We start from the raw sequence: 26,892 nt of genomic DNA on the forward strand, positions 1-26,892 counted from the left end.
GGCATCTTACATAGTTTATTTCTAGACATAGTGCTTTTCAAGATAGTTTGGCCAGATTTGGTTTATTAATTCAGGCTTGTGTCCGGAATGTAGGGCTGTTGATGATGTACGCCATGTCTCATATGTCTGCCCCAAGTACGAAGCTGAACGTAACAAAGTAGCTAGAGAGCTTGTGAGGATGAATTCTGGTTTTACTCTGCAAGTTAACTGGAAAACCGAGAGGGAGTGGAAAGTAGTTGCTAGCTTCCTTAGATTCTTAGCCCTGAAGAGGATGGCTGTAGAGGCTGACGCTGTAATAGATGTATAGATAGAATAGCAAGGGGATGGCTAGGGACTCGCCTAGGTGTTTACTTCGCCAATATAGGCGTTTTGGAATTGAGTCACGGTTATCTGAAATATTCGCTGTTAGGATGAGATGGATGTGTGGAGAACTCTGTGATGGAGCTGTAGTGTGGGAGAGTATAGGCATTGACCTCGCTCCCGAATGAAAACCAGAGCAGAACGAAATAGAGTATATTTCCATCAGAGCCTTATTGAATTTGTGAATCTGTTTCTTGATTTTTAAGCAAATCAAGAGGATCTTGAATAAATTGAATTGTTGGTATTTCCATCAGAGCCTTATTAAATTTGTGAATCTGCTTCTTGATTTTAAGCAAATCAAGAGGATCTTGAATAAATTGAATTGTGGGTCATGTTGAACGTCTTTTGATGTAGAAAATATAGATGTGAAACTCCCATAAATTCCTTTTCTAAAGCAAGATGTAAGTAAAAAAAAAGAAAATATATACTTATTTTTTGGGGAGGGAGTGAATATTAAATAAAAATTTTTAATATTTTTTTAAAATATTAAATAATTTTTTTTTTTAATTTGTGTTTTAAAAAATAAATTTGTATAAAAACCTAAACTGGGGCTAAACTGCCCCAGTAAAGATTAGAGAATCTTATTTCAGCCACAACATCCCCACCACTTTTTTCTAATTTTTGCAAAAATTCAATACATTCTTTCCTCCGAAAGTATCTATCTACCAAGTTTGAAGAAAATCAGTTTATGGGATCCAGAAGACCCAATGCAGGCCATCATACGTATGTACATACCCACAAACGTCCGTCTGATAAAAATTTAATTTTTTGGACTTGGGAGAATTGAAAAGTATTTTAAGTATTTTAGTAAAAATATTTTTTGCAAATACTTATATTTATTTAAGTCTACTTTTTATTTAACACTTTTTTTAAATGTCTCCTTAAGGCACAAAACTTAAAACTACAAATATTTTTAGCCTTTTTTTTATCGATCTATATACTTTCCCGTTATAGCTATAACGGTATATATCTATAACATCATATGTCGCTATAGCTGAGTAAAACTTACAGTAACATAAAATAACCCAGCAATTGCGACTCCTCCGGAAAAGGGGACGCATTGCTCCCTCCTTATAGCTAGTGCCCCGTTGTGGCGTATTCCTGCAAGCCTATTAAGCGTTAGCACCGAAAGGACTTCAGTGGACGGTCTGAAGGGGAATTACGTCGGGAGGACAGGCTTTATAAGCCTAGCCTTCCGCGGTCGGCCCATGAAATGGGTTCGATAACGCTGGTTCAACAACGGATTGGAATGCAATTAAATCCGTCTTAAATTCACTAAAATAATAATACAAAAAACTTGAAAAAATTAGATCCGAGATATAAAATAACCCTTTTAAAAAACCAAGCCCGATTAGAATCATCCAGCAGCAAGGGACTCTGTCCAAGTTCTGCGATAAAGTAGGGAGTAATAAACTCCCGCCAATTTTGCATTCCATTCCATTCCTATAGCTGAGAAAGCAAAAATTCCATACTGAAGATATAAAAATCTTTGTTAAATAAAATCTTGGAAAATTATTTCAAGAGAACCGTGACACACAAAAAGAAAGAGCAATAAGTTATCAATTTTTTAAACTAATTTCAATAAATTTAATTTCTTTTTTCTAATTGTTATGTTATAAACTCTTTATGCCAGATTGTACATTTTCTAAATAAGATTGGCAAGAACATCACCGATTAACGATTAAAGAAGTCGTACGTAATGCATGCTAGACGACCTTTTTGCAAAAAAATAAATTTACTAAAATCAAATGTAAATTTTGAAATAAGAAAGGATTCATGTAAATATTTTTTAGAAAGTTTTAAAATTTAGGATTTTTAGAAATTTTTACGTTTTTGAAAAACTGAGGCTTTTAAAATTTGTTTTTACCAAAGAATCATTCAAAAGTAATTTAGACAATGTGTCGGATATTTCAACAATGTGTCGGATGTGTCAACAATGTGTCGGATATCTCCCGACTTTTAATATTCACTTTCAAACAATATTAAAAGAAGTTAAAAACTAAAACTTGTATGTAAAATGAGATTATTATTTGTAAATGAGGGGATCTTAATCGTGATCGTTGCCAGAAATATTTCGCTTGACTACACCCCCTTAACCAGTATGAAAAGTGTCTATATATACCAGCTGTATAGACGGCTTTTACTATCAGAGGCTATTATTATTAATAAATCAATATATTTAAATTTAAAAAAAAAGTAAAAAAAGGAATGAAGTCGCATTCGAACCGATGTGCCTTCCCCTTATAAGATCCTAATATTTCATTAATTAAAATGTAATATGGCTATAACTCTGGAACCAATGAAAGTAAGTACCACGTATTATATATCGTTAAAAAGCTCTCAGTGAGGGGTGATTACTGTAATACAGGAAAATTCCAAAATCCAATTTTATTTCTGATTTTGGGCTTTTTTGGACACTTTTGGTCCGGTCGATTGCAATTATCAAAAGGGGAGGAGCACAACTAGATATTACAACAGTCCTAAATCCAAAATTTTAACATGTATACAGATTTCTCGCCGAAACCAGTCAAAATGGATATTTCCGTTGAAATCTGAAAACCGAAATTTTTCGCGCTGACAATCCTTCCTTTACTTCGTACAAGGAAACAAAAAGCTTATAATTTTTATTTATTGTATTTTTGTTACCAAACTTACAGTAGCGTATAAAACCAGTAAATGTTTGCATATAAACTAGAATTTATAATAAGCATAAACTTTTGCTAATAAATTAATATTCTTCTGTTTTATAATGTATTAGAGCTGAACAGGGTATCAAATAATCAACTGCCGGGAAGTCCTTGTGTCAACGGCATTATAGATTTATACATACTTGTACTCCTACAAAGGTAAAACTGTAAGCAAAACACGTCTTAGTACGTATGTTTGTAACTGGTAAACGAAACGACCTTCCTAACATGGGAGGGGGGTCATCTTTTTAGTTCCTTGTTAACTAATTTTTTTATTAAAGTTTTAGCGGATTGAAATTCATTAACCCAATGCGAGTAAATTGATGCGTTAAGACATAAATAAAATAAATGATGTACAATTAAAATGAAATATATCACCTTAGTATTGTCTTTGTTCTGATTTTTTTTACAGTTTTTCTATTGTATTTAATAACGTATAATTCTTCCTTTCAAAGTGATTAAATTAAATTTATCACTAAATTGTAATTTTCAAATTTTTTGTCCACCTGTTTTTCTAGATATACATATCGTATGGTTTTTACAAGTATACGAAAATATCCACAATCAGATGGAAATGTCCAAATTTCCGATCAGATGGAAATGTCCAAATTTCTGATCAGATGGAAATGTCTGCTTCTCCCCCCGCAGTCGCAATCAGCAGATGGGTGGAAACCCCACCTCTTCAAGGTGTAACCACACCCATCCTAGTGCGGTTCAGCCTCGACCAAGTTTGGCGCGACCCACCGGGTTGGTCTAGTGGTTAACGCGTCTTCCAAAATCAGCTGATTTGGAAGTCGAGAGTTCCAGCGTTCAAGTCCTGGTAAAGTCAGTTATTTTTACACGGATTTGAATACTAGATCGTGGATACCGGTATTCTTTGGTGGTTGAGTTTCAATTAACCACACATCTCAGGAATGTTCGAACTGAGACTGTACAAGACTACACTTAATTTACACTCATACATATCATCCTCTGAAGTATTATCTGAACGGTAGTTACCGGAGGCTAAACAGGAAAAAGAAAAAGGTTTGGCGAGGTAGTTGGAATTCCTCAACCTTCTTTGTTGGATCTTGAACCAGGTGAGTATTGTTGGGTGGATGTTCATTCCAGCGTTGTCGCCACTTGGAGATTCGTCAACAGAATTGATACTTACTAAATCAGCCCAGGGCGGTTTGCCTGACCTCAGCCCAGTTTTTGGCAGATCCTGTAGGGTATCGTACAAGAGAGAGATCATATGAGAAATGATCCACTTGAGCAAGTCTACCTTAGCCGCTTTACTCCTTAGATCTTGCAAAGCAATATTAGCCAGAACAGGCAGCCACTGAATGGGAGTATATGTAACAATACCATTGATAACCCTCATGGCTTCATTGAGCTGCACATCAGGCTTCGTTGTGTGAGGCGCTTTTTCCCACACAGGGGCACAATTTTCAGGGGAAAAGAATAATACTACAAACATTTTTAGAAACTTGCTTTATACTCTTTAATCATATTATTATCACACATTGCATGAGTTTTATTAGCAGGTCAATTTGAATTTCAAAAGATAACATAATATATTGAAATTTCTAATATATTTATAAAATATCAAAAAAAATTTCAAAAACAAATATTTACACCTGCAATATTAATTTCTCCCATACGGGGTGATGTTTGCAAAAGTAATGGTGGAATATTGTACCGTCGCACGACCTTAGTAATAGTACAAAATTTCATCAATTGGCATTGTCAGGAAGGATGCCAAGATTTGAGGACAAACATGAAAAAAAAAAACATTTTGAGTTAAAGTAAAGCAAATAAAAAAAAAAGTCAGAAGTATGTTAACGTGATAGGAACGAAAAGAAAAAAAAAGAAGATTTCTCCAACGTTTATGTATGCTTTTTTTCGATTGTTAGTTTCATTTTCTTGGCGGCGATTAAAAAAAAAAATTTCGACTTTCGATAAAACTATTTATCTCGAATTTTATCAGAAATGTAAAATCATTCACGCACACGTGCGCGTGTGTGTGAATTCTTCTTCTTATAAGGTATTGATAAAAACCATTAGTTTAAACAAGAATATTATATTTATTAAGATTTTAAATATTTTTTATTACATATTACGTGATAGTTATCCAAATGCTCCTGAATTAATTAGAAACAAAAAAAACCATAACAAGAAAAGGAAGTTTAATTTTTTTTTAATTTCCTTTGTTAATTAAGCTAAAATACTGAGTATTTGTTGCTTTTGATTATTTATTTTGAGTTTCAACTTTTATCCAACAAACAATTCTATATTAATTAATTTCTATTTAGTAGCTTACGTAATACTCTCATTTTTTTTATGATCGATTTGATTAGTCATATTTAATCATTTCTCATTTCTTTTTTATATTTCTATTTATGTATTTCCTTTTATGTTTTATTTTCTACTCTTGCTTAAAAAAAAATACTTTAATTATCCTGCAAAGTGTGAAAAATGATAAAGAGAAAGAATTAAGTTTGTGACAAAATCTTGTTAATTTAAGGAAATATATTAGTAAATTATATCAAGTATGAAACTTTAAACAATAACCTAAAAAATTCCTTCTGAATTCCAATATCTGTGTTTGATTAATGCAGGAATATATTTTGTATGAAAACTTGATTTATCAAATATATGAACAAGTAGATCAGTTTCAAATCAAAAAATGCTTTACCATTTTAGTGGTTTAATTCTAAAATTGCTTAAATAAATTGTTATTTTATAACTTTTTTTGTAATTGAAAACGGTTTAAAATAACGTTTTCAATCAAATTTATCCCCAGACTAGCCTTTCTCCAGAAATTTAAAAATGTACTAATCAGAAAGAGACTTAATATTAATTTTTAAGCGCCTTCAGGTGAAAAATTCTGATAATGAGAGCGGATTAATGATCCATGGCTAAAATACAAAGATGTTAAGATCGATTGAAGAAAATCCTTATAGTGAAACCACCTTAAAAAAAAAAATAATAAAAATAAAAAAATAGATATTGCATGATAAGGATTTATTTTTGAAGAGAAATTAAGGAAAGACAGTATGATAAAAAGTAACGTCATGAGGAACACAGTACTTTCTTTGGTTGAGAATAAAATATATGAAAAGTTGCAGAAGTTTTTTATTTAGATGGTAATGAATTAATGAAATAATAGGATGAATGTATTAAAAGTATGAAGAAAATGATAATTTTTATCAAGATATATGTATATAAAAATTTAGAAGAAATTCTTAAAAAGTTTGTGAATAGTATAGTTTAATGGATGAACTATGGACAGTAGAAAAACTAAGAAGAAACCTGTAGAAATATTTTTAAAGTATTGTTGTTATGTAGCCTAGTAGAGTTTGATAAAAACGAAGTGAAAAAATTATGATAAAATTGTGAAACCAATATGGACATATCGCATCCAGTTATGGGCACGGCAAGCAAACAAATATTGAAATCATACAGCGGTTTCAGAACAAACCAGCGAGATGTATAGCTGAGGTCGTTTGCTTTCTTTTTCATGTTTTTTTTTTCTTGTTTAGCCTCCGGTAACTACCTACCGTTTAGATAATTCTTCAGAGGATGAATGAGGATGATATGTATGAGTGTAAATGAAGTGTAGTCTTGTACATTCTCAGTTCGACCATTCCTGAGATGTGTGGTTAATTGAAACCAAAGCACCAAAGAACACCGGTTCTACGGTCCACGATCTAGTATTCAAATCCGTGTAAAAATAACTGGCTTTACTAGGACTTGAACGCTGTAACTCTCGACTTCCAAATCAGCTGACTTGGAAAGACGCGTTAACCACTAGACCAACCTGGTGGGTTGAGGTCGTTTGCTAAAAACAGTGAAATCCACGAGAATATGAGTCTACGGTACATTAAGGAAGAAATACAACTTTTCAGTTTGGAATATGAACTTTGGCTAAATGACCATGTTAATCACTTAGCCGTAAACCTTCTGAAAAACGGTGAAAATGTTAGAAGACTTAAGCGGCTACATGTTCTGGACTATAGTGTAATTCCTCTCTGTTTTTGTCTTCACATTAATTTTTAACTCTTTTTTCTCTTTTGTTTATTTTTTTCTAAGTGTTTCATCAATATGCCATTTTTGTGATTCTTGTTATTGTTATTTGTTTTCCATTATACTTCTACGTTCTATCTCATAAGTTCATAGCACTAGTATGTAATTTTGAAGGAATCTCAATAGGGATTCCTTGTTAATGTGAAGTGATATAATATAATTTATATTAGATTAAAACAATAACATGTAACTGATTCTAAATATAAATTTGAAACAATAAAAAAAAAAGAATCATTTATCCGACTTAGAAAAGAAATACACAATTGTATATATCTGTTAATTAGTAATAGCCAACCCGATTTTCCGTAGTTACTTGTGACTAAATTTTAGACATTTTTTAATCGTTACTGTTAGCAATACGTATTTTATAAACAAATTTTTGATAAGTTAAAACTCTTGTCCTAGAAAAATTATCTTTAAATTGAATCCAAAAATACCTATTGTTACCTTCAACCACCACTTTTTTCTTTTTTGTTACTTCATCAATTTTTTATTTATTTTTGGCTCAACCGCTCGCTCGTGAGTATCAAATCAAATATCCACGAAAGACATGTTTTAAAAAATGTATTTTTTTTATTTTCAAACTTTTAAGGTCATCTTATTTTACCAAATTATAGACGATTTTATAAAATAATAACTAAATAAATGTGTGTGAACGATAAAAGTATGTTTTTTTTCTTTCCCGGCTTTATCAATAAATAATAAGTAAATTAGTAAGGCCAAGAATAATTGATATTAAATTCAAGCTACCATCTCTTTCTTCACTAACTATTCACTAATCATTCTAGCTACATATTACCCAAGGTTATAAATTAATACCCGGAACATTTAATTGCTAATCCTATATAAGTACTGTACTGTAACTTATCATTAACTTACTTTTTTGTTTCTTTTTGCTCGTTTTTTTACACCATGATTACTTCTTTATTTCTTTTGTTACTTTAAAGTAATTCATAATTTCGTATTATACCTGAACCGATCAGTTTGAAATTTCACTTCATGATATTATTAAATGTCGAAAGTTTATTTAATTTATTATCTTATCCCTTTCCTTTTAACCTATGCAACTTTTTAATTCCATTATTTAAAAAACTGAAAAAATAAATAAAGAGAAAAATACTTTTTGATTAATTTTTTTTTACCTAACTGGACTTCACGTGTGCTAGGTTGAACGCGTAAAAAGATATAAATATATACCTTATATAGTGTACAATGTATGTTCATGTATTTTTTTTAATACCTTCGTCTGATTTTGGTCTTTTAAACGAATGATATTTTGGGTATCGATAATTTTTCAGGCAATACTTATGTCGGTAAAGAATAATTATTTAAACATTTTTTAAAAATGTATATTCGTTCTGATAAGCATTATGAGTGAAGTATTTAAAAGTAATCATTGTTAGGACGGAGACTAATTTGTGGTTTAATAGTGTATAAGAAGGTTTGTATTGTTGACTAATAATGAAAGGGTTTTGCTTTTATTTATTTTTTTTACATTTGCAGATATACGATTAATTAATTGACTTCTGATAGTCTGATAATGATAAGGTCAATGGTAGGATGTGAAGGTTTCTCTTGAAAGGATTCGAGAAAAAATACGTACTCTACTAAAGATCTAACTTCATTATATCTTTAACCAGCAACAGATGTTTTTATTTTTTAAAGCACTTTCTTTTTAAATAAATTCGTTAATTTGGTTTTTTTATATAACTAAATAATTTTTAATTTTCTTTATATTTTGCTCTAAAAACCATGAGTAATTGAAAAATAAAAACTATAAAATATATTTATACTATTATATAAAGAAAAAGAGGGTTTTTGTTTGTTCGGATTAAATAAAAAAACTACTCGATCAATCAAAACCAAATTTTTACCTATGTTTCTTGGCATAACTAAGAAGATTTTTAGATATATTTCATCTTGAAAAATCTCGCAGAACCAACCGAGTGATTGCTTTAAAATTTTCAGGATACATTCGTACTATACCATGGAAGGTTTGAAGTCACAGACCGAGGCTCTAGCTTCCTTGAAGGTTAAAATATTAAAAATATTCATTATTTCTTCACCCCCAAGGAGTGTAAAGTTGTAAATTAAAAATATTCATTAAGGAAAAAAAGATTAATCCCTTTACTTCATTATTGTATTTTTGCCTCCATGGCAAAGAAATAAGTCTTTCCATCGTCAAAGAGTTTGTACTTTAGATACCGCAGCTACCACTATTCTGTTTTTTGTAATTTAGTTTCTTTTCCAGGTTTCTATAAAGCCTGACTACTTTAATTGTTATTTATCAGTATTATTTATTATTTAAAGATAACAAACAGTGCGGGGTCCAGGGAAGAGTCCTCTGAGCAGACGGGAATGGCGACCTAAGCGAACTCTACAGGTGTCCAAGGTGCTGTTCCCCTGCAACATAGAATGGCGAGCGAAGTTAGCTCTGTGGCCCAAGGTAGGATTGTAGAGCCGGGAGGCCCCGTGAAGCCCTTGAGTTGGCTTCGGGGTTCGCCTGGAGCGATCTGGGCCCTGAGGGTCCAGAGTTTAGTTAGATGGGCCGGCTAGTAATTAATATGAAGCATTTTAATTTACAGATGAAAAACGTTTATGGTAAGCCTTTCATTTTGAGTCAATATAACATCAAGGTTTTAAATAATAAATCATCAAAAGTTAAACTAAAAACTGAAGAAAAATATATACATTTTAAGTATTAAGTAAACTTAACTAATTTCCCACATAATATGATAATTATTATAATATTAGTTTTCATTTCATAATTACTATTCTTTAGATTACATATATTTTATGCTTAACGAGTAAATGGGTAAGTGTAGCTTTTTTAATCATCAGAGAAGAGCCGAGACGGTGCGAGGTTTTTAAAAAAAATTTCAGACTAAAGTTATTTTGGCATTTGTTTAATTTCTACATAACATTTAAGTGAGCCCAAAACATGCGATCCTCAGGCATATTTTTTAAACTTCACATAGCTTCCCATAACCAAGATTATTAATGTTGAAGGTTTCATTCATATCTGACCAGTGATTCTTCGATTATGAAGAAACAAAGGAACAAACTTTATAATATAAATTAAAAAATAATAATAAAACCGACTAAAAAAAAATCGGCCAAATTGTAAAGAAAATCATTTATATAATTTTATCAGCTAAGATTGGAAAAATACACATATATATATATATATATATATATATATATATATATATATATATATATAAACGCATTTATATTTTTTTTAATTTCATCGTTTAGATGTAATGTCAATTTAAAAACAGTTACAAATACTTTAATTAACCCTTAATTTGATACCAACGATAAAAACAGAAATTTTAAAAAGACCTGAAGCATTTTTTTATTTATAGTGGTTTTTTAAGTACTTTTTTCAATTTTTTCAATTTATTGTTATTCAAAATGTTTGAAGGCTATAAAAAACCTAACTCCTTGGGAATACAACAGTTTGTAAGAGAGACTTTAAAGGCGAAAAATCTCCGTCTTGATAAAAATAAGTAACATTGCTCACATAACGATGTTAAAAGTAATGATGCGAAATGATTACTACTTAGTATGAGATAAGATTTTCTGAAATGTGATGTATAATTTTTTTTAATTAAAATATGCTTTGCCGGCGTCCGTGGCGTGAGTGGTAGCGTCTCGGCCTTTCATCCGGTGGTCCCTGTTTCGAATCTCGGTCAAGCGTGGCATTTTCACACAAGCTACAAATCGTTCATCCCATCCTCTGAAGCAATACCTAACGGTGGTCCCGGAGTTAAAAAAAAGAAGTACTTTCCAAGTAATTCTTACGAGAATATATTTTTAATATCAGATTAACAACCCATTATATGTACTAGTATCTCAATTTAAAAATAAAATACCAATATGTTGAAAAGGAAAATAAATATTTTCAAAATAACCATGTAGACAATTTTATTTTCGTTTAAAATATTTCTCAGTTGTCATAACTCGAAATAAAAATGACAGTGAAACCACAAGAAGAGTTTCCTGTACAAAATAAATCAGAGATCATTAAAATCGTTCCATTTCGTTATTAATAAAGCTTAGACAAAAAAAAAACCTGTGGATCAATTTATGAATCTCTTCCTGTTATATTAAATTCTGTATGTAGTTTGGCAGCTTTTAACATATTTTTTTTTTAAATATTCAATTGAGGAAGCAGTAACATTGTATGAACGACCCACAACTCTTACATTTAATTATTATTATGAACGTTATTTTATAAAAATATTTATTCTAGTTTTTAGTTTATTTCTATTTACGTAGTAAAAAATAAAAATTTACATATGTAACCTTGTGATGTTTACTTAATCTAAAATAACTGGATTTGTTTCCAACTATCTTTTAGATGTAATATGAGACTGCAATGTTAAAGAGTTCCTGTTTTATCAAGTTTTGTACTAACTTTATTGTTATTATGCTTCCACGAATGTGTATTCTCGATTATGTATATCTTTCGATTATAGGTATATCTCGATTATTTTCTTAATTGAATTGTCAACTTCTTATAATATGATTCGCATATAATAATTACGAACACGTTTCTTCTAGTAAAAATATAAAAATGATTTATAGTACCGTAGATGTAAAAATAATATCTTTGATTTGATATAGAAAGTTCATAATATAATTTTTACTGGTGTTTTCTCTACGCAGGTTTTATTTCAAGTTTTTTTTTTACAGTTTTGTCTGTTAATTTTCAATCTAGCCTGAAGTTCATGATATTTTTTTAATACTGATTTTAAAGCATATCAAATTAATTCTGAAGGGCCTAACCTTGTTTTGAGCATTTTTTTTTTATCGACAACCCTATACATTGAAGTTGAGTTTCGAATGAAGTGGTTACCTATAAAATTATTAATTAAAGAAAAAAATTGTAATATTTTTTAGAAGAGAAGTTTTCATCTATTATTTCACATTTTCACAACTTTTTCCGGTAACATTCTCTAAACTCGGAGTAATTTATACTAACGAGTTTAGGTTTGCTACTGTTGAGTAAGTGTCTTCCGGGCAACACGGCAAGAGTCAATTATCACGCTCCTTTTTATTAGTGCGTGATCCTTTCCACTGGATCTTCAATTTTTCAAGACCGTTGTGCAAAGTAGATGATATTATTCTGTCCACAGATATAATTATTGGGATTATATAACCTCTCTTTGATTCCACATTTCCTTAATTTCAAAAGCAAGATATGCGTATTTATACAGCGTCTCATTGTGCTTAATGTTGAGGTTGTTTACTTTATGGGATGGCCACGTCTAGGTAAGTTATTTTCTTCATTTTGTCAACTGTTACGATATCTGGCTTATTACAGTTGATGAATTTTGCTGTTATAATTCCTTGTTTCCAGAGAATTTTTGCATTGCTGTTCTCCAAAAAGAAGACTGGTTCGTAAGTATAGTAGAGCTTATTTTGAAACTCTAACGTGCATCTGTTGTAGAGTTTTATGTATTTGATTTTCGCCGCATTGTTGAGCCTCCGGGTGTACTCCATCGGAGCTACAATCGAACAGCTTGATTATATGTTCTGTTGTTTCATTATATACCATACGTAACTAATATTTGTTGTTGATATTTTCTTTAAGAATAAATTTTTAATACTCCTTGTTGCTACTACTTGATCCTGTTTGCTACATATAAACCCTTCCGTCTCGGAATGTAACTTTCCTTGCACAAGCCAAGTATTTGAAGTTGTTTTGTCGCGACTCCTTCTTGGTCTAGCTGGTGCCTATGTAACGCAACTCTTTCCTTCCCCAATCTAGAATTTGATCTCCGTTGCTCTCTTTCTTGTGTTCACGTTGTTGGTCCTGTTGGCTAGGTTTAACGGCGTGTAGTTCTGGTCTGCCGCTACAATGACTTGATGGAAGGGGTGTTCCTTGTTATGGAAGTAATCCCTTAAGTTTTCGTTCTGCCCGTAGCATAGATTTTTAATACTGAGTATTCCTCTTCCACCTTCCATTCTCGGTAGCGTGAATCTTTCTTTTGACGAGTAGATGTGGTGGGACTTTCTGGGTAGAATATTTTCTTAGCGAGTCTGTTTAAGTCGTCTAACTCTGTTTCACTGTACTTTATTATACCTAATGCCTACGTGAGTACTGGTACTGCATGTGTTCACTGCCTTAACTTTATTTCTCCCATTAAGTTCCGATTTTAAAATTATATTTAACCACTTTTCGTACGTTATCTTATAAATAATAAGAATGTTTTCCCCTCTGTTAACAACCTAGGTGTTTTCTCCGGATGTTCAACTATATCATTATATTCCTGTGCTAGTATTAGGTGCGCTACAGTGAACTTTTTTAGCCAAAAGTTATGCACTTTATCCGATCCTGGCGATCTCCAATTTTGAATGCGCTTAACTGCTTCCCTCACTTCGTTAAGTGTGATGTAATTCATTGCTTCGATGTTTCTCCAGTTTTCATCTTCTGCGGTGTTTTTATGTTCTGAGTTACTCGACCAGATGTTCTTCCAAGATTCTTCCACTTGTTCCTGAGTTGGAAGTTCAAAGTTGTTGTTTTTCTCTTCTGATAATTTTCAATAAAATAATGTCTCATTTTGTTCAAAGTTTTTCTTTTTTTCTTCTGTTTGACTTCTTATGTCGTCTCAATCGTGTTGTGAGGACGGCTAGCTTTTGCTTTTTCATTTCTAATGCATAATCTGCATTTTTAACTTCCTACGAGCTAATAATTTTTTCCATTTCTTGTTTTATCCTTAGTCTGATTTGTCCTTGCCTGTACGCTTCTAATTTTCCAATTTAATATGTAACATTATTATTATTAAATATACATGAAGTTGCCGACCTTCTTGTTTTTATAACACCGTACTTAATATAACGTATATAAATAAATATATTGTATTAGTGATAGCGTCTCTACACTTTCATCCAGAAGTTTCTGGGTTCAAATCCCAGTTAAGCTTGACATCTTTCACACGCTCTAAAATTCATTTCTTATCGCAAAACAATCTTCAAAATACTCTAATTAGGCCTATAATTATTAGAATGAAGTAAGTAAATGAAAAATTATCCCTTGAAATTGTTTTTCATGGAATTTTTTCTGGGATAAAAAACTTTATGGAATTTACAAAATAACTTTTTTTTATAGATGTGACTTATTGAACGGTCAAAAATAATATAATTCTAAACGATTAAAACTAAAACTACGTCATAAATTATCAGCTATTTGATTGCTGTTTAGTAAGGTAGATTACTGTATTTTTTTTATTTTTGGCTTTATAATACTTCCCAAAAAATAAACAATTTATATTTGATTTTGCATGGGAACAAATCAAAATTGCTAAGATATTTCTATTTACTTAATTAATCCCTGTCACTAAAATACGCTGGTGAAATGAGAGGATTAGAATTTAAATTAAAGTAATTTCAAATTTAGATTAACTTGAGAAGATTTTATTTATTTAAATACTAATCTTAGTTAATTTAATAAGCAGAAATTTACTAATCGTATATATGTATTTATATTTATTATGAAATTAATTCATTATACGAGGTAAAAAAAATTTGTCACAAAACTTGACACATCAACTCTATTAGTATTATATCACAATTGTTAATTATATTTATTTAATTTATTATTAGTTTACATAATTTAAATAATGATCCTTAGGAAAAAATCTAATTAATTTTCCTTTTAAATGAAATCTCCATCATGTTTGTAACTTTTTAATTTGAATGATGCTAAAAAATTATTTTTACACGTCTACTTTGTTTCTTATGAACTAAGAAATCTAAGAAGTTTAAATAACTCCTAAGTTTAAGAATCAACAATAGTAACAATAGAAAAAACTTAGAATCCTTTTAAAAACCTATTAATTAATTTAATTTTACCATTCCAGCTAAGAAATCTTTTTAAAATATTTAACTTTGAAAAGATTTCTTGTCGTTGTATCGTCATTATTTTGCAGAAAAGACGGCCTGCATAGTTTGTAAGTAGTTTCTAAAATCGTAGAAATGAACCCCTCTTTTCTTAGCTGTTACCTTTACATTTTTCTTGATATATAAATAATAAAACTGTAGTAAACAATAAGTAATAAAGTTATACTTAATGCTTGTATAGCAAAGGAAAAGTTTATTTAAAAATTATTTTCCAGTCTAGAAAATAATTTATTTTGATGTTTAACGCAGTGTTTGAAGAATACATTCTAATTATTTCGGCTCTATTGTATTCTAAGTTGTAATTTAACGTTTTTAACGTAGCGTGTATGTTTTTCTTGAGTAGAATATATCTTTTTGGATAATTTGACCTTTTAAGACTATGATTGTTATTGTTGTTGTTTATTATGTAATAAAATATTTGAAAGTATATAATCATCACTTGTCAGCAGATTTAAATGAAATGTTCAAGAGTTTTATTGTTTATGTAAAAATTACGATTGTCATATTTCGTAATTAGACCTACTAACATACTAGTAGTACATAATAATAATATAGATAAATTTACGTGGTACTACAATAATTTTAAAATTGTTCAGTATTTATATTCAAAATTAACGTGTTTGATATATTTAATTTTATTTAAGAAATTTGAATGTTAAATAATATTATTATCTAATTAAAAAAAGAAGGTAAATACGGAATAAACATTTTAAGTTATTGGTAAATAACCTGTTATTTAAAACAAAACACATATGTAATGCATAAAACAAAGTGCTTCGTTATATTAGAATTAGTTTTTTAATGGAGAACATTTATATTTTTCGGTTCTGTATATATCTTGCTCTAAACGTTAATTTTTTTAATTTTTCTTCTCCATTTATGCTAAATAGAAAAGAAGTTTACCAAATACAATAAGAACAGCCATAATATTTTTATTGAATGATAGAAAAAAGGGTGAAATGTTTCTTACAACTACGAAAGATAAAATAAAAAATGTGTTTTGTACTGTACTATTTTTAATGAAATCGTTTTTATCATTCATTTACAATATTTTTTATTCATTATCTTGACAATTACAGAGAAAATTTAGGTAACTGTAAAAATAATCATTCTTCACGAGTGTCAGACTTTCACTCATTTAAACAAATTTTGTTATATATAAATCTTTTTTTTAATTTTTATGTTCTGTAAAGCAGAAATTTAAAAAATAAAATATAAAACGTTTATTTCAGTTCTGTTAAAGATAAAACACATTTTAAAATCACTCTTATTTCTTGGTTAGCTGTTCGAAGTTAACAAAAAAATAATAAGCTCTTCAAAAACAGCTTGTATTTTTAAGGTAGAAATTAAATTTTTTTAAAATCCATTTAAAAATGAAAACTATGTTTTTATTTAAGTATTATGTAAATGATCTCTCTAAGGATTTTTTATTCTTTGTTGTTTGTTTGTATTTTGCAAAGGCTTGACTTCGATACACAATCCTTGGTTGATTCACCCGTATTCCTACATCCAAATCATTTTAAAGATTCCTACAGCTTCTGGGATGTTGGTTATGACCCTAATAGTGTTAGACCAAAATATACCGAACCAAAAGTAGGAAACACGAGTTAAAAAGAGGATTGATTACTGAGGAATGACCATCTCCTTTGAATTAATTCAATATAAAGCAAATAACCTTACCCAAAGGAAAGCTCATGATCCCGTTCCCCTTTTCCGTAAATTCTTCAAAATGTCTAGATATTTTCGTTTAGGTGGAAGTTACATATTTCTGATCAACTAGCACAACTGTACATTACTGATTTTGTGTAGACCATCTTAAATATACGCAGCAAACAAAAATTGTTTTCCCTTAAAAAATTAAAAAGATGCTCAGGAACAAGTAGAACTCGTTCAACCCCTGAATTGCACGGCATATGATTGTATCCAATTTAATTACACATCCTTTTCAGTAATACCACCGTGTTGGTATGTTTATATATACAAATTGGTTTAAAGGTTATTGCTTCTATATTTAAGTTTGTATTATTAAATATTAGATTTTATCGGCAAAAGTAAATGTTTGGTTTACGTATTTTTTAAAAATTTAATTATTTTTTTTTACAGTTGATCAAGCCACAAACATAAACACAAAATACATTATTTATTACACACACACACACACACATTTCTAAGTTTTATACATATTATATACAATTGTATGATATGCACATACACATACCTTGAAAACACAAATAACATAAGTAGATGAAATAATTTTAAATTTCATATCAGCTGATCACTCGCTCTACGGTGCTTCCTCAATACTTTACGAAAAGCACCTTCCGTTAGATATTTAATTGTACTACTTTTAAACTTCTAAAAGTTAGACATATTCCTGATATTAGATGGTAGGAGATTGTGTATTACAATTCCAAAAGTCCAAAATCCTTTTTTACAAAGAGTCATAACGTGCATATTATAAATTTTATCATCATATCTTGTATGATAACAATTATTGCTATTAACCCAATTTTAATATGTGCTGAAAACTGTTTTCTTATTGTGATTTAAATGCATTATCTACCTCTACTTATTACCGAAAAATGTTATTATAATTTATTTCAGTGTTAACAAAATTGATGAGCGTTCAGATAACATTATAACATTACTTGAAAACTTTCTTTCGCGATCCTTATTTCTCGTACAGAGTTGATGAAATTAATAATGTATTTGTTTATATATATATATATATATATATATATATATATATATATATATTCGTAATATTAAAATAAAATTGGTATCATATCATACTGAATTTTTGTAAGGGAATGGGATCGTGATTGGAAATGGAATGCGAGGTTACAAGTAAAAAGTACAAACAAGTTAATGAACTGATCGCTCACATTCTCGGTGTTGCAGCCCACATCAAGGAACGCGGAGATATCATTAGGTTGGCGACAGACGTTGGCAACAGTTATCATTAGGTTAGCGACAAATGTAAGGAAAAGTACATCGACAAGCTGGATAGACTCATATAGGATCACTGCTAAAAAACTACACAGAAGTGGGGTACTCTAATGTGTTGTGTACTAATCTATAAATATAAAAATGAATGTTTGTCTGTCTGTATATCCTCTTACGCCTTCCTAAACCATTCATCCGATTGCGATGAAACTTTAGTGAGTTGTGCGCACGCTTGCAAAGGTTTCTGAATTTGTTTGGACCCGCTAGGTGGTGCTGGCATCGAGATATTTCGAAAAATTGTATTTATGGTCCGATTTGCCTCATATTCAGAATACGTGTTATTTACATGGAAAGAATTATCTCTCCAAAAAAATGAAGCCGCTAGATGGCGTTGGTATATAGATATTTAGAAAAATTATATTTATGGACCGATTTGATTCATATTCAGAATGTGAATATTAGTTACGTGAAAAGAAATATTTTTTGCAAAAATTATACCCGCTAGGTGGGGCCGGTGTCGAGATATTTACGAAACAAACAAATATACAAACAGACTTTTTTATTCTATATATATATATATATATAAAAGGCATGTTCTTATGTCTGTTGGTGAAGACTAAAAAACTAACGGACTGATTTACGCGCGGGCAAAAGGGAAAAAGGGGAAAATGGAAAAAGGGAAAGGGTAAAAAGGAAACTGGAAGAGGGGGAGGGAGAAAGGTGAAAGGGGAAGGAAAATAAGTGAAAGGTAAAATTTGTGAAGTTCCATAATATCAGTCTTTTAATTTTTTTATCAAATTTTCTATTGTGTTCATTAAACTATCTCTCTTTATATATATACTCAAATCTAGCAATAGCGACATTTCCTCCTGGATCCCACTGTTATTATATGAATTTAGCAAATTAATGAAATTCAATAAAATATGATAATTTTATTTTAATATTAGAAAAAAGTTCAATGTTTGAATAGCGATTTACTTTTGCTTCTCCTATTTAATTAAGAAACTATATTAGAAAGAAATATGGTAGTGTGGAAAAAAAATGGTTTTAAATGTCTTACATTTTTCATGCGGACTGTATAAATACAAAATCTTTTGCCCTTTTCTGAACAGACAAACATCTTATGACCTACAAAGCTGTTATTTATTAGATACATACCGCAGTAGTAGTAGTAATAACAAATAACTAAAAGATAACATTTTCTCGGATTCTTCATATTTTTAAACATTTAAATTAATTTTATTTAATCGTTTATAAAACAGTAATTTATTCTCATATTTTATCAATTAATATAAAATACAATTAGCATAACAAAAGCATTACAACATTGCAATTGGTTAATTATATATTACATCATTGATCATAACAATTATTTGTATTATTAAAAAAAAAAAAATATTACGTAAAACATTTCAACAAGTGAAAGCATTTTTTTATTATAAACAAACGATAATTTATGTTTTGAAGAAAATTAATTTTATTTTAATTTTTCTCGCAATTTATTATCTCAGTAGGCTGTAAACTAATATACAATTAAACCGTTAGATTTGTCCATTCTCATGATGATGATTATGACTGTGAGCTAAACCGTATCAAAAATGATGTACTATTAGATGTGAACTGGAAACCTGGTGAATCAACAACAGATAAAAAAAAAAAACTGTTGATGCCCAACAGCATATTTTTAATAAATTAAAATTCTGACGTTTACTAACGGATTATAAAAATGTAAATTTTTCCATTAAATATTTTTTTATTAAGGTTGTTTCCAACATCGCTCGCTCGCTAACTCTCTCTCTCTCTGTCTCTCTGCGCGCACGCGTGTTTTGGACGGTATAAATAAAAATTCGACCACCGGGTTGGTCTAGTAGTGAACGCGTCTTCTCAAATCAAATTTGGAAGTCGAGAGTTCCAGCGTTCGAAGTCCTAGTAAAGTCAGATATTTTTACACGGATTTCAATCCTAGATCGTGGATATCGGTGTTCTTTGATAGTTGGGTTTCAATTAACCACACATCTCAGGAATGGTCGAACTGAGACTGTACAAGACTACACTTTATTTAAACTCATACATATATAATCCTCACTCACCCTCTGAAATATTATCTGAACTGTAATTACCGGAGGCTAAACAGGAAAAATAAAAATAAAAATTCGAGAAACAATTTGCTCTTGAATATGGGAAAAGTATTCCAATCTAAATATTCCAATCCGACTTATTTTATGTTGTTTAATCTGTCCTCCAGTTGTCTTCACTCAACTGAATAAATATACTGTTGCATATTATTATATATATATATATATATATATATATAATCAAAATAAAGGCTTTTTTAATTCTTTTAACTATCTACGAAGCAAAAAAAAATTATTTGCTAAAGGTGAGTTTGTAGTGCCAGTGATATTCTTATGTATGACTGAAAAATCTCAGGAAGTTTCTAAAAAAATTTGACTGTATTGATACATTTCTTCATTTTACAACTGAAAGGTATGAACAATAATTATAAGAGAATCGATGAATATGTACATTCCGAAAATATTATATTAAACGGTACTGGATTTTTTTTTCTAAAACACCGTAGCAATTTTTCTAAATCCAAATTATGTAAGATTTCTCCGGGAGAAAACTCTTATTTCAAAGTAAATAAAATGTAATATTTATTCTTTCTGCAGAGAAGAGACCGGAAATACTCTTATTCAAACCTAGCAGAACATTTGCTATTTTGACACAAATTCTTAGAAAGATTTATGATCAACAAACTAGATAAAAATTAGAGTCCTTGAACAACTTTACCAGTTCATCTTGAGAAAATGTTAAATGACCAACTGGTGAAAATTTGAAACCAATCTTTACCACACATTTTTAAGATTCTACCTCAAAGAATTGATAATGGACATTATTTGAAGAGCAACGGCTATTAAAATATAATACTAACCTGCCAGTTTGTTAATTAATTCTTCTACAGAAAAGAAATGCTTACATGTAACGCACTACTTCATAACAGGAAGGCCACATTCATTTGTCGCATTACTCCATTTGTTTCACCTTCTGTTACAGCTGTGACATGTTTGAAGAAAGTGAAATATAATTGGTACTTAGCCAGAGTTGTTTTCACTGAGTACAATGATGTTTATACATCCGCTTCTAGTGGTGAATGGAATGAAACAGCCGTGTCCAACAATATATCAGCTCAATTAAGAATACAACAAGAAACCACCTTAATCCTCATTTTCTATAGGAAGCCAGAACGGAATCCTTCATTTTTAATCCACCTAACACATGTTATAATGTATTTTTATGTATACCACGAACAAATAGTTGCCTTTTATTTTATATCTTAGCTTATCAAGAATTTTAATATAATTAGCCGCAATATCATCGTCTTTATCCAAGTGATATCCCTACTATAATGTCTACTATAATATGTTCTACTTCTCAGAATCCTGTAATAGTAAATATTATTGCCAACCTCGTTTCTGTCTTTATACAAAAGATCCTAGGTTCGTATCCCAGTGCTTTAAATTTTTCATACTCTATAAAACTCATGTATTATTACGAAACTGTAACTGGATGACACCGGTTATTTATAAATTAATAATTTATTTTTAAAGAAAATGAGTAGAAAAAAATAAAACTTCTGTTGAACTATCAAAATTTTTTAATTAACTGAAAAGAATAGTAAGGACTGGTAAAAAAAAGGGAAAAGATGAAATCGTTTAATCAAAATTTACAAACGGTTCAAAAAATTTCAAATGATAAATTGAAACTAAGATGGTTTAGCAGTTTTAAAATAAATAATCAATTTTGAAGAGCTTGGTGAAAAGATTAAAGTTTAAAAATAGTTTTTCTAAATGATGTAAAATTTTATATGCGAAATTTTAAAATAAATGATTAATTGAAATTTAGATTTTATAAAGAAAGAGGGTGAATTTTCTTTAATAATTGAAAATGCTTACATATATTGCAACAACCATGAAAAAAAAAATTTTTTTCAAGGCTTTAAAAATAATACAACAGACTTCAAGCATGCAGTGAAAAAGTGAATAATTATTTTTTATTTTATTTTTTAGATTTAAATCTTTTGAAATCATTATAAAATTAAAACCAATACCAAATCAACTTACAAACCGTTAAATTTTCGACCAGTTTAAAGAATGGAAAAATAGACGAATCTAAAAAAGAATTGAACTGTTTTTATATTTTAATGCTTTTTTTTTAAAATAATTATTTTAAGTTATCTTATTTTAAATGTCATTTGAAATATGGTTAAACTTACAATAAAACTCTACCTGTAAGAAAAAAATTATTAAGAGGTTAAAAAATTCAGATTGTTAAAAATAGAAAAGGAATGAAAAAGATGTTAGAAACTATTACCGAGCGTGAACTAAATGAAATTCGGGAAATTGTACTATTTTATTACTAAATATAAAATTAATATACGAAAGTATATTAATTTGGAAAAATATAATTAAAAGAAGAGACAGACTTATAGGCCACATACTAAGGCATCCTGGAATAGTCGCTTTAATATTGGAAGGACAGGTAGAAGGAAAAAATTGTGTAGGCAGGCCACGTTTGGAATATGTAAAACAAATTGTTAGGGATGTAGGATGTAGAGGGTATATTGAAATGAAACGACTAGCACTAGATAGGGAATCTTGGAGAGCTGCATCAAACCAGTCAAATGACTGAAGACAAAAAAAAAATTAATTTTTAGTAATATCAGATATTAAATTTACTGTTTTAATATCAAGTCAATATTATTATTATCGTACATTAGTGGGATTTTTTTCAATATGTCTTTAATATATTAATTATATTTTATTTACAAACAGCCACGTAACGGGAGTCCTACAGCTGTGTTGTCAGCTTTTTGTTTATACTCTTTTATTTTATATATAATTTATTTTATAATAATTAATGAAGATTTTTATGATTTGCTGTAGGTTTGGTTCAATGATAATACATCCAGTATGATATTTTTAATAATTATAACAAATTTATTAATACGAAGTACGCTAACATGAAGCATAGACTTGCTGATATATAATACGAGTAGCTGTTTTTAAAAAATAAAAGAGGGAAAGGTATGGCTTTAAAATTTAACTCAAGAAAGGTATGGCTTCAAATTCCAGTAAGTTAAAAAAAATACAGTGGATTCCGGTTAATAGGACCACCAGTTATTCCGGGCAGCTGTTTAATTGGACCATTTTTGTCAAAACAGAAACATATTGGTATAATTCATGTAAATACGAAAATATAGCTGGATATATTTTATTTATTTATTTTTAATTTCACCTATTGTTTCTACAACCCGTAATATTTTTCAAAAACAAGATTCTGTCTTCATAGTTTACTACTTTTATTTAACAGTAAAACTTCATTACGCTATAAAATGTAAACTTTTTCCTACATCATTGAGAGTTGAAAAAAAAAATTAATTGTTTCAATAGGTGGAAATTTAGAAATTTAGTTGTTGTGATGCTGTTAGAATAAGTTATAAATTCAAAGGTTTATATTTATGAAGACGGACGAAAAACCTTTAAACCTTTATTGGTTAGAATTCAATCAAATTTTACTGAACTTGAAAATATTTATTGTGAAAATGAAATATATTTCCTCAACTATTTCTTAATAATAAACCCAAATAATAATCAAACCATTCAAATGGATTTAAGTTGCCGGTAGAGATGTTTTGGGTCTCGTGTACTCGTATCATTAACATCGAGTGAATGAAGGGACACCGGCAGCAATGTGTTGAAACTTAAAAACATTGTCATCAATATTATCCGTACTTATGTACACGTACCTGTGTGAAAGATTGTGCTAGAAAAATAACTCCAAATCTCCGAACGACTGCAGCTACGTAAAGGTGCGATCTGTTCCGCTTACTGAGCGGAGCGTTTGTTCTTAAATTTAGAAAAAAATTGTTGTACTACACAAAATGTTTTTTGAAAAATTAACCATTTTTTTTTTCATTTTTGTTGTTATGTGGTCAGGCAATGATTAATAATAAAGTAGTTACGTAAAAAAAAAAATTTTATTCCAATAAAGATGTAATAATTTTAAAGTTGCTTTTATATGAATTTGAATGATAGACTGTGGATACAGGTGTTCTTTGGTGGTTGGATTTTAATTAACCACACGTCTCAGGAGTGGTTGGCCTGAATCTGTTCAAGATTGCACATTTACCGGTACACTTACACTTACACGCCAGACTGCGAATAAATGCCTTTGCATCTCTGCAGAATACTGCTGACATCATGTCACTTGCTGTTACTCTGTAACCGGTATTAATAAAATATGTTTATCTGGCCTATTTATATCAAGACAATAAAAGATTTTGTTGTAAAAGTTACGTTAAAAGAAAATCGTAACTAAGTGATGATAAAATTATTTTATATATTTTTAATGATAGTATGAAGAAATTCATGATTTTCGATTGTCATTAGATTATCCATTTTGTAATCTGTTAAGTATGAAATTTAAAATTTATATATATATATATATATATATATCATGAATTTCTCCGTACTATCACTAAAAGTATAAAATAATTTTATCATCTTTATATATATATAATTTTGTTTAAAAAATGTATAAAATAAATACACTTCTATTTCGTTTATACATTCTTGTCTCCCTACAGGTAATTTTCCTAGCGGACGAATTTAAATTTTGGCAAAATTAAGCAAAGTTTTATAAAACTATATAATCATATATTACATTGCTATAAAAAATAATTAAAGAAAATTTTTTTTATGTAAAAGCTACCTGAATTATTTGATAGAAAACAATTCCTGAACGTCCATAGCCGCTGCAAGAAGTTATCATTTAAAAATGTATCTTTTTTTTTTATAATTTTTTTTTTTTTTAAATTAGGTTTTATTATTTTTTGTTAGTTCACTTCAATAATATCTCAGTGCGGCTCATATTTATGAATACCATTTAATAAATTATTTAACATTGAGAATTTTTATTTGAAAATACAATTATTTGAATTTTTATTTTGTTATAAATATTTTACTGCAAAAAATTAATTATATTTTTCATTGATATTTAGCAAAAGATATTAATAAGTAATATAATATGATATAGATAAAAATAAAAATATATAGATAAGTAATATAATATGAAAGGTATTAATTTATTTTTAGACTTATCTAAAGTTTCTTGAACTAGTTGTAGATAAATAAAAAATTATTAAATGGTTTTTTTTTTGGGGTTTTTTTTAAATCTACCATCTTCACCAAAAGGGTTTAGATTATTTTAAAATGTATCTCATTATTAAAGGAAATATTAAATATTAAGACTGCAAAACATTTTTAAAAAAAATTAAATTACATAATTTTTTTCTTTAATTTTCTTAGAAAAAAAATTTTAAACATTTCCTTTTTTTGAATAAATTTTCATTTATTTAATTTAGGTATGAACTAAATAAATATAACTATTAAAATTTATTTATAAGGATTACTTTACCTCAAGTTTGAATCCACAGAATAAATAAATAAACAAAACAAAATAAAAAAAAAATGAACACACTATAACACTTATTTCAAGAACACTTCACCAGTTGTTCTCTAAAGGAGTACTGACTACAGAAGCCAGCAACCGAGATGGGCGTACATAACCTGTCTGGCGTTTTACTATGCTACATGGTAAGCATACCACGCTTCACGCTGATCGTTGTTGCTTGCTCACTACTTCACAAGATCACCACTTATCCCCCCACTTTCCGCCGTAACTATTTACGTTTAATATCTAAATCTACGCTATTCTACACCATCCGTAACTTCTTTGTTATGATCAATTATTATTACTGTTTTAATTTATTATTAATTATTATTATAATAATAAGTAATATAATAATAATAATATAATAATAATAAGTAATAATAAGTAATATATATTCTTATTATTACTTATTCAACAATAATGTTTCTGGGAAATTATAATAAAGTAGACTCCGGATAATCGGACCACTTCGGGACCGGGGCTAAATGGCCCTATTAAGCGATATTAACGAAAAATGAGGAGCTATGCACAAGTACGGTATACGGGTGTATTCTAATTATTAAACTCGAATTAGCGATTTACTATTCTGAAGTTTATTTCTAATATTAAGATTACATAAACAATACTATAAATTACAACATAATAAAAATTTAAATACTGTACCGTACAATACGTGACTAATAAAATACAATACATTATTTACTAATCTTTTACATTACATAGCAAAATATAAAAGCAGGCTTCTTACATTTAAAAAGAAATACTGTTTTGGTACAATGTATTACTGAATAGTTTTTGTAATCTTACATAATTAAAAAAAAAAGAAGCAAAACGATTGATAAACAAAAGAGAGATACAAAATACAATAATGATTACTATTTATGATCAGTAAAATAAAAAAATATCCTAATATCTGTTACTTGTTTAAACTTTTTGAAAAAATATTTTATTTTGCTTTGTCGTCTCCCTTATAATACTTGGCGTTCTACCAATTTCGCACAGACTCCTAGTTCTGGCGGGCTTCCTTCACTGCCTTCTTGTATAAAATACTGCTGAAGTCCGACAATGAATTTTTTTGCATCTTGTGTAGATACGGGTTTGACATCGGGTTCGTATTCATCTTCAATCTTGTGCAGTTGTTGAGTACCAGTAATGTTTTTAATTATTTCTTTATCACCGGTTTCATTCTCATCATAGTATTGTATTTTTTCGTCTATATTTGAAAACTCTTCAAAATTCTGTACCTGGTGTTGCAAAAAAATTTAATCATTGTTATCAGCATCGATTGTTTCAGTATCATCATCAGCATTAACTTTTAAACCACTTTTGGTAAAGCAATTTCTGATAGTGCTACTTTTCACTTCATCCCAATTATCGGCCACAAACTGAAATGCCTGCAACAAAT

The 26,892-nt window shown here is 29.2% G+C and overlaps 1 protein-coding gene across 2 annotated transcripts in view; it reads right to left on the minus strand.

Moving 5' to 3' along the window:
- The window catches only part of LOC142328627 (ABC transporter G family member 23-like), a 153,096-nt gene extending 127,421 nt beyond the window's left edge, over positions 1-25,675 (minus strand). The window contains exon 1 of one of the 2 annotated variants that reach the window (XM_075372469.1): positions 25,452-25,675. The gene's annotated coding sequence lies outside the window, so the exon portion shown is untranslated. Of the gene's footprint in view, positions 1-17,911; positions 17,994-25,451 lie in introns of those variants that run through there. The other variant, XM_075372470.1, reaches the window with a different exon arrangement.
- Positions 25,676-26,892: the final 1,217 nt, after the last annotated feature.

The sequence above is a fragment of the Lycorma delicatula genome, chromosome 8 (genome assembly GCF_047948215.1).
Source record: "Lycorma delicatula isolate Av1 chromosome 8, ASM4794821v1, whole genome shotgun sequence".
Taxonomy (NCBI): domain Eukaryota; kingdom Metazoa; phylum Arthropoda; class Insecta; order Hemiptera; family Fulgoridae; genus Lycorma; species Lycorma delicatula.